Source organism: Elaeis guineensis, chromosome 4, assembly GCF_000442705.2.
Source record: "Elaeis guineensis isolate ETL-2024a chromosome 4, EG11, whole genome shotgun sequence".
In the NCBI taxonomy this organism is placed as follows: domain Eukaryota; kingdom Viridiplantae; phylum Streptophyta; class Magnoliopsida; order Arecales; family Arecaceae; genus Elaeis; species Elaeis guineensis.
In genome coordinates, this window is record NC_025996.2 from 14,431,326 (window position 1) to 14,441,138 (window position 9,813).

General features: G+C 34.1%; 1 long non-coding RNA gene across 2 annotated transcripts; it reads right to left on the bottom strand.

Moving 5' to 3' along the window:
- Positions 1–5,737: 5,737 nt before the first annotated feature.
- Positions 5,738–8,707, bottom strand: LOC105043767 (uncharacterized). Of its 2 annotated transcripts, XR_003800670.2 has the most exons (4): positions 8,513–8,707; positions 8,294–8,395; positions 6,096–6,137; positions 5,738–5,983 (listed from the first exon to the last, which is right to left on the bottom strand). It is a non-coding gene; the product is annotated as an uncharacterized lncRNA (long non-coding RNA). The 2 variants fall into 2 exon arrangements; XR_012140650.1 differs by having other exon boundaries at positions 5,738–6,137.
- Positions 8,708–9,813: the final 1,106 nt, after the last annotated feature.

Sequence of the window (9,813 nt, forward strand, 5' to 3'; positions counted from 1 at the left end):
TAAAAATTTAATTATTTACAGTCAGATTCGATCGTTACATTTTTAACCTGTATGAAATAGAACCTAACTGGCTTAGCATTTCATAAAGTCATTTTTATTTTGAAATGATGCCGTTTAAACTTCAATACTTCAATATTTTATTTAAATTTTATTTTAAAAATTTAAAATTTTTTATATTAAATTGATTAAAAAATAAATAAATAAATTTAAATTAATTAATATTAAATTTAAAATTAATATTTGATCAACATTAAAGTCCGAATCGATACAATCTATCTGAACCTGCTATAAATCATTCGCTTCAATTTTAAATAATTTATACATGATAAAGTGGATTAAATTTTTTTTTTATTTGATTAAATTTGCTCTGATAATTTTTTTTTTTAATCTAATCAAATCCAATCTATCCGTGATCTTAAAAGGATCTAAAAGACATTGAAATAAGTGACAACCCCTCGAACCTTTTTGTTAAGAGATTGTGAGGCCGGCCATGTGGCACTTCGATATGGCCTCTGAGGGTGTTAGTAGTGGGCAATGGCGACACTTCGGGACCACCTACGAGTACGACCCAGGAGTCGCCCGTGCCAAAGTGGTTTGGCTTTTCTAACACTTCAAAATTTACCTCGATGATGGTGGAGAGTTTTCTACGTTCAAGTTTTTTACTTGTTCATCTTAGGCCAGTCCCTTGGGTTAGTTGCAATCTGCTCTGACTTACTAAAAAATTTCAGATGTTTCTCTTTATCAACGGATTCTCCAAATTATTCTCCAAAAATGAATTGATCCAAAATTGTTCAACTAATCTCGAAGTTTACATAATTTTTATGAATTATTCACAAAGTTATTATAACTAATTTGATGATTTTTATGTATTACAAAATAATGCAATGATGCTTTTAGTTATCATTGTTATATTATCTTTTCCTATATTTATTTTTTGATAAATAATTTATGAATATTTTAGAAAATCTTATTTTTAATTTTGTTATTTTGTAATTCTTTGTCATCTTTTTTTCTTAAAATTCTGATGAGTTTTTATTTTTTCCTCAATTCTAAAAAATTATATCAAGCCAAATTATTCCCAGATACTAGATTTGGACACTGTTCCTTAGTATGAGTTTCTATATTGAGACATGCTTCTTGAGATGGAGGCGTTATTATAAATTGCCAATTTCTATACTTCTAATTTCTTGCCTAGTCAACCCATCCATCGGCCTCGAAGCAATGAAATAACAGCATCTCAAAAGTAAAATCTGAAATAATTTCTATAACCCTAATAAGCGGATGGATCATCTAACTAGAGAGCTGATATCCATTTGTAGTCATTTTTCCATGATCTTGTTGATGGAGCTTGGCTTCTAAGATATACATTAATTTTATATATAGTTGGAGATGCTAGCTAGATTCCTGATAAAACTTAAAAAAAAAAAGATAAAATTCTTTAAAACTAAATATATATATATATATATATATATATATATATATATATATATATATATATATATATATATGTGTGTGTGTGTGTGTGTGTGTGTGTGTGTGTGTGGGCATATGCGCTTGTGCATATATATTTGCTTTATTTGTTAGAAAAAAAGAGAGATATTCATCCATTGTTCTAAGGCATTAGCTCATTGCAACTAGCATTGTCATCAAGCCAAGATTGATGAAGCCTAAGTCTGATCAAACTTAGCTTGAAATTATTTTCATACTGAAGTTGGAGATCAGGCTTGGTCTATTCATTATCTGATCAAGCATAATTTGAGCTTTTTTTTTTTTTTTTTTTGGTGGTTGTGGGTGGGGGGGGGGGGGGTTTCTAGCTTAATTTGAGCTTAATTACAAATCAAGCTGAAAGAAAGTCTATGTTAATCAGCTTGATAATTTTAAATTAAATCAAAATCAATTCAAGCTAGTGTCAAGCTTGAGCTTACCAAGAAAGTTCACGCGTGATTTGAGGATAACTCCAGCTTGAATTAAGTTCATCTTAAGAAAAGGTGAAATGTCACGTTGAAGTTGATCCAACAGTTAATTATATTAGAATATCTTAAAACTATCTCAAGTTTTAGCAAGCTATGCTCGATCAGGCCAAGTTTACGTTTGGCTTGCTCGAAATAAATTTTGGGAATGAACTGCATTTAAACTTGGCTCGATTATATTCACCCTGAGCCTATTTGAGTTCATTCTGAACCGAGCTAGAGCTAAGCTTGAGATGCTTGGTTCAATCAGACATATCTACTTGTGGCAAAATTTTAGGGCAGGCCTTGCCCAATTGCCCAAATATTGGGGTCTCGATGACCTCTGGGATCCAGGCAACGCTCCCTGCAGTTGCGTGGCCGTCGCTGCTCGGGCTGATCATGACTCACGGCACGATGAGACCACAAGGGTTTTGACCACAGTTTCAGCCAAAAAAAGAAAAATTGGATCCAGACTGCTAGCCCAAATTGGCCGCTCTGTTGACCACCAATCTCCACGCTCCACTGGAGAGGAGATGGCCTGAAAGGGACCTGGTGGAGTCTCCCAGACTCAGCCACTCAGGTCAATTTCTTAAGATAACTACTCCTTCTATTATTATTATTATAGTCTTTTTATTGGTAATCGAAGAACTACTCATTTACATAAGGAAAAAGCTAGAGAAGCAGTTCTTCAGACATTTGGCTGAAATGGAACTGCCGCATCGTTCTACCGCCACGCTAATACCGGATATTTGGATCTCACTTCTTTCGTGACTGTAAATAATCGATATCAAAATCCTATATTTTTCAAAGGTATTGCCTTTTCTTTTTTCTTTTTATTTTTTTGGTAAAGGATGTAATATTCATAAAATATTTCCCAAAAAATAAATTATTTAAAAAAAAAAAAACACACATGCTTTTGAAGCGAAAGCAGAGCTCGGTAATAGTCGCTCATCGACTGAACGAGCCAACCTCAATTCTTTGGGCTTGAAGGTCTTACAAGCCCAGCCTAGAAGGGCAATTTAAGGTCTTACAAGCCCAGCCCAGACTAGCTTTGTAAGCCGATCTTCCCTCTACTAATTCCTTAGTTTTGCTTTCTTCCATCGCATGAAAAAGAATGTCAAATATACCTTTTTTTCCCTTTTTGCAGACCATAAAGCATTCCATCTCTTAATTCTAGCGAGTACGGTAGGTAGTCTTAATATTAAAAAGCCTCAAAGCAATATACGCACACAACCCTCCAAATCTTGGTGCACCCGGAATTCAATCCCATGCCACTTGGTCCAACTACAAAGAACTTTACCAGCTTGACAAACTAGCACCAATAAAATAGATGATCAAGGATCATCATAGAACTTAGCAAGTCTTCCACTGAAAGCAACAAGAGGGGAAGGAAATAATGTACGCAAAAGAGTAAAAACCACTGAAAAAATACTAGCAAAAGAAAACTTACAGATGAGTCATTCCTCCTTTTCCAACGCTTTTCTAACAACCCAATGTACAACCAGACATATAGCTTTATATATGTAACTCGAAACTGTTGAATGTGCAAAGCGGTTTCAAGCACCATGTTCAGTGACATGCTTTCGAGACCAACTTATAGGACCCTTCTAACCAAATCTTTGAGTTCTACTAACATTTATGTATAAACGAATTTACGAAACTTCAATGTTTGAGAAATAATATTGCATTTAAAAAACATAATTTTGACTTAGAGCCGAAAATCAGGATTCCAAACTAAAGTTGGGAAACCGACTTTCTATTCTTCGGGAATTGAGATTTTTTAACAACTTTCTTGAATTCAAATAAGAGATACTTCCACATTTACATGTAAGGTCTTACGTAGATGGAAGTAATTGCCCGCTTTACATGAGGGTGGTATGGGAAGATGATGGTGACTCTTGGCTTCTTTGCAACATACATAAGTGATTTTCTCCGGAATTAAGTTTCTATTTGATTAGTGATTCATAAAGTTTCTTATCAAATAATATATTACAACCTCTTGTGATCCTAACTTAAAACTATTTTTGGTGTTTCTTCCAACTCAAGGGTTTTTTTTTTTTAATCTAATAATTTGTTAACATTTTTTAAATCTTTTTTCAACGAAAAAAAATATAAACCAAAACCTGCAACATTACAATATGTCATGCCAAGGTATATGGTAGGCTCGGTTTACTGTTCATCACTAATTATGATTTTTCTTTTTGAAACTTAATTATTTTTCACTAAAACTCCAGAATTCAAAGTGAAATTGTCAAAACCCAAAGAACCCAACCTCATTTAGCCTGACCAAAACTGCATATTCAAACCTTTGATCTAAATATGCCCAACTCAATAAGCCAACACCTGATGGGCATTATTCCTGCAAATTAATATGAGATCAGGCAAAATTTAAGCAAAAAACAAAACATGAAAGGGTCTACTCCTAACACTATCAGCCAATTTCAGCCAACCAAATCAGTGCATAGAAACCTAGGAAGTGTTTTGTTTAGTAATTTTGATTAATCTTGGCCGTGGCACATCAAGTTTTTATAGCACTGCATTGCATCGATGAACAAGGTCAAGCTGATTAAGCAAACCAAAAGCATTTGCTTAAAGCCAAAAGGTCAAAATTCACCTAGAGGACAAACTTGTCTTCATCACCTTCGAAAGCCTTGGAACAAACCATATTAAATCCAGTAGTCCTGAAAGCATATCCCATTTAGGATGTGGGTGCAACTGAGATTGGCAATCCTAATAGCATGCATTGGATCACTTCAAGAAAGATGTGGAATGGAGTAATTTGCCATATTCAAATTCCACTGGATGATGGATGTTTGACTTTACCTAAAAGCAGCTTGCATCATCATGTAATGCTCTAAAAAGTTCCCACAGTATCCTATTAATTAGGAAGTACAGAAGATTAGGTCCACCTTTTTTTTTTTTTTTTGTAACTGGAAACTTGGGTCAGCCAGCACTGATTCAATTAAGTACGATACAATTCGAAGAAGGTAAGTCCAATCAAAATCAGAATAACGTCTTGGCTGTCAAATTGTAGCAGCATTACCAATAGCAACAAAGTAAGCAAATTTGGATATCTGTTCAATTTATACAGTTATTGAATGGTTCCTCCTAGCGCTGTAGGTTTCATAAAGCTTTGAGGAAACAAATATCTTACAAGGGAAAATGTCTATTATGGATCTTAAGCCCATAAAGTGGACAGATTTCATTTATAGTACCAACAATTTGATGGTTTCCTGTAATAAAGGAAATTCAAAACGAACCATATGACATCAGAATGTGCAGTGAAGACAATAATGAGGTTGCTTCAACAAACAGGGCATAAATTTATGTTTGAGGTGAAGAATAAGAAGGGAAAATAGAAGGATAGCATTGACAGAGGTTGTGATAAAGGATATAGAGAAATTCGTAGTAGAAGAGGAGGTAGCTTATAAAAGGAGAGATTGGCGGTGATAATGATGCCGACGACGATGATGAAGATGGTGACAGCGGTGGTGATGATAATAGTGGTAATAAAGCTAACACTAAGTTTGTTATGGTTACGTAATTAAAGAAATGATAGAATGATTTATGCTGACCTCACGAGCTACTTTACTAAAATGTAGAAAACTACAGATCAGGTCTTGGTTGACACATTAAACAGCATCCGAAGGTCCAATATTAGTGTTAATATGTAATGCTCTCCGTGAATACCAGCTACAGAATGGGCCACAATGGTCAGCTAACTAAACAATAAACTTAGCCCGCCAAATATTCACATCAAAATCCTTTTGCAATTCCACATTGTAATATCATCATAATATAACCACATTAAAGAACTACCACTAATGTTAACATACAAAAGCACCGCACAAACAAATAAAGGTTTGTGCCCCAAACATTGTAAGAAAAATAAAAGAAAACTCCATTAAAGAACTGTTTTTAAACATGCTCAAACTACATTATACTCCATAAATGCAATACTGCATTTCTAGAAGCATAGAAAATTTACCCGCAAAAGTGCGAGGAACGACACCAGGAAAATCCAACTGGTCGTACTGCTACAAGCAATATATAAAATTTTATTCCATTCAAAAAATATACAAAATCAATTAACACCATATAAAGGATCTCAAATATCTGGCAAGCAAAATGTGCATCGAAACTTACATTCTCAATGTGATGGTGGTGGTAAAGCATATCATGTATTGCCTAAACAAAGAAAAATAATGCAGCAGTTAATCGAATATTTGAAATATTCTGTGAATACCAGACAAGTGATATAAATCTGAAGAATGACCATATGCACAAAAAAGCTAAATAGATCAGAACGTTGTTTCATTAGTAGGGAAAGGAGGAGAAACAGATGGAGACAATCTTGCCATAGCAATAGAGATAGAAGTAGAACAGAATACCAATATTGATAAAAGGCTGATACAGAGGATGGTAATAGCACATGGGATCAGATACATTAGGAATACTATAAGAAGACTCGCAACTTCAGAAGAACTGACATAAAGGAATTTATGTTGATTTAAGCACTTGTTTTTCTATTGACATCTTAATGTGCCAATGGACATTGAACTTCTGTTTTTGCATCAATAAAAAAAACTGTATTCACATATGGATCACTTATTCACTTGAAAGACTGGTGACAGAAATAAACTACATGTGATAAAACAGAAATGAAGAACAAACCAACACAAACACTATTTAAAACATGTTTGAGTCTATTAAATATAAAACCAAAAGATAGGTAAACTACTGGTTGGCATTGAGGTAGGTTTAGCTTTGAAGTAACAAACATGACTGCACTACATATATAGCATAAAAGGAAAGTCCAATTTTTACCTTTTTTTGTTTAGCCTCTACTCCTGTGTTCTGTTGAGGTCTCCAGACGAGGTTGTCAACATAGGAATAATTTTTTGCAGGCTCAAAGCCCATCAGAAGAAAATTTCAAGTTTAAAAGAGCACCAGCAAACAGAACCTAATGGAATTACTTTATTCGCAATGAATACCAATCTTCAAATCACATGCCAAAATGATGATGACTAAAGGTGGAATTGCAATCCCTATAATTTCTAATTCTAGGTATTCCTATACTATACAACACATAGAATTATTAAAAAAAGCAAACAGAAACTTCAAGTCTTTCATTTAAAGAGGAAGTAGATCGTTTATTTGCGATTGAAAAAGAGTTTTTAAAGGGGAAGAGATATAAGCAAAGTATGCACAAAGTTTAGGACAATTTAATTAGTTAAGATTCCATTTCTAGGTTCTAACAAAAGCATCATCTCATTGATTTTCCTTCTCTGGTGCAAAGCTAGTTATGACTAAAATTGGCATTTCTTTTCAGGACAGTGGAGATTTATTTCCCCTCGCAAGAAAACTAAAACTACACAGATCTAATTTTTGCATATTTCCATTTGGCGTTTCTTTTTGGAAGGACAGTGGAGACTTATTTCCCCTTGCAAGGAAACTAAAACAACACAGATCTAATTTTTGCATATTTCCATTTACGAATAATGTACTTGGTATCACAAAATGCAATCTTGGAATTAAATTTCCATTTCATCAGCTATTTTTTTGGGTAAACAGATATACATAAAGACTGCTCGCCCAGTGGTGTGTTTAGCAGTGTACAAGAAGTCTTCATGTATAATTTCCTGTTTCCCCATTTGGTCAAGCTACCGTGGTAGGATCTTATGATCGTTTAACAAGAGAATGAATGATGGATCTAGGTTCTCATTCAAGAACAGGGGTCGGACTCAATTCAAAAAAAAAAAAAGAATCCAACAAAAGTGTTTAGGCCAGTCAACTATCGAAAAATCCTCGATAAGTTGAGTTAATATTATCAGGAACGAGCATAGATTTGGAGAAGGATGTCGATAACGTAGAATCTTGCTGGCAATGGGTTGTCAAGGAAAAGGCAACATCTTGTTGCCGATGGGTTAGATGGAAAAGAAGCTATTTTGTACAAGTCCATATGACTTCTTGATTTTGCCCTTCAAATGCACCCGTTTGAGCATATCAAGAAATAGCTGCTTACCGGTATGAGGATTTTTTGTCGAATGACTGCAAGGTTTATAGAGAGATTGTTTCTTGACTAATGCCAAATTGTTCTCCACTTAATTTGAACGGTTAAGGTAGACTGAAAAGTTGATTAGGTTTAGAATAGAGAACGGAAACGTTCGGAAAAGCAGAACGAGGACTACTTGTTTCATCAATCAAAAACCAAAAAATTCTTCTTTTTCCCCCACGATTTGAGAAAAGAAAGAGTTCGTCACCATTTTATTGCCTAATAAACAACAAATACTCCATACGCATCTGAAAGCTATACTGCTGATGGAAGGACAAAAACGAAGTACCGAAATCAAGACGCGCCGTAACATGGAAGCTTTCTTCTATCTTTGTATGGTGAACCATGATTACGTAGAACGCAGTGATCGTTCCCAGCATCCCATCCAAACCTGAAACGAATTTACGCCTCTGTTAGCAACCAAACCCTAATGGGAACAATGGATCGGTCGATCGATTTGGACGGATATTTGGATTCAAGAAAAGGGCATGAGGGTAACAAATGTCACCGCAGTTTAAGAAGAAATCCTCTCGTTCGAGGGCATAGGTCTCGTCGTCGCAATCGATCCATGCCCGAAACCCTAAAACCCAAACACCATTCTCTCCGACTCTCTCCCTCGCTCTCTTCCCTTCTCTCATCCCGCCGGCCCCTTCCCCTGTTTATAAAGCAGGCCCGCGTGCCGTTGATGCTATCTGCCGATGGGAGCGGCGGCACATTGGCGCCGGGCCAGGTTTTATATACCGGCCACTATAACGGGTTTCCAATGGCCCACTATACCACAAGTAACGGCTGTTACTTGCACTTGTCTCTCGGTAAAATAATATTTTTTATAAAATTCAAATTTTGTTGAGGTTTTTTTTCCAAAAGAGTTTGTAATATCTTTAAAAAAATCATAGTTAACTTTGAAAATATAATTATTACTTTAATGCTAAAAATTTGAAACATATGTTTAGAATAAGTATAACTATTGGAATCATTATAGTGGCCAATAATAAGTTTGGTAGGATTTGTTGTCATGAGATAATGATATTATTAAAATGTTAAAATCAAATCAAGTTAGGAAGCAATGATATCAGATGAAACAATTCTTAATAAAGTTTACCTCTAGATCAAGTTAGACAAAAACTTACCATAAGGATACAAAATTGCATAACTATGTAATTAGATATATATTAACACCAAAATTTCTATCACACACTAAATTTGACATAGGTAATATTCATCTTCCCTCTAAAGTTAGGCTTTGTGAAACTAAATGACAAGTTAGTTGATTTAAGTTATAATCATAAATAATTATATTTTAACTTTTTTATAAGTAAATAAGGAAGTTGATTGCTCAATATATTATATGATTTCATCAGTATTTTAGAATCGTCATACTAGGACAAAGTTTTGTGTCATATGTACCATTTAAATCATGAAATCATTTATTTGTATTTAACTTTATTAAATACAATTGTTAATGCATCAATTGAATATTATGGCTAGAGTACCAATTGGAACTTAGAAGTTGAAAAGAACACAATTATTCTTACCAAAAAAAATGTTACCAAAAAAGAACATAATTATTCTTATAATTTAGGAAACAATAAATCTCCATGATAAATAAGTCTAAACTTTTATTATGATTTTGCTGCTTTTATTTTCACGATGATAATTTTTTCTTTTAATCTTTTTCTTTTGCACACTAAACCCCTTGACTCTACCCTAAGTTCTTAATTATCTCATTCGATATTTACATCATGAATGGCAATGAGCTTACGATATAGTTTTTTCTTTAACTAATGTCTTTTAGGCAATGTTGGCTGC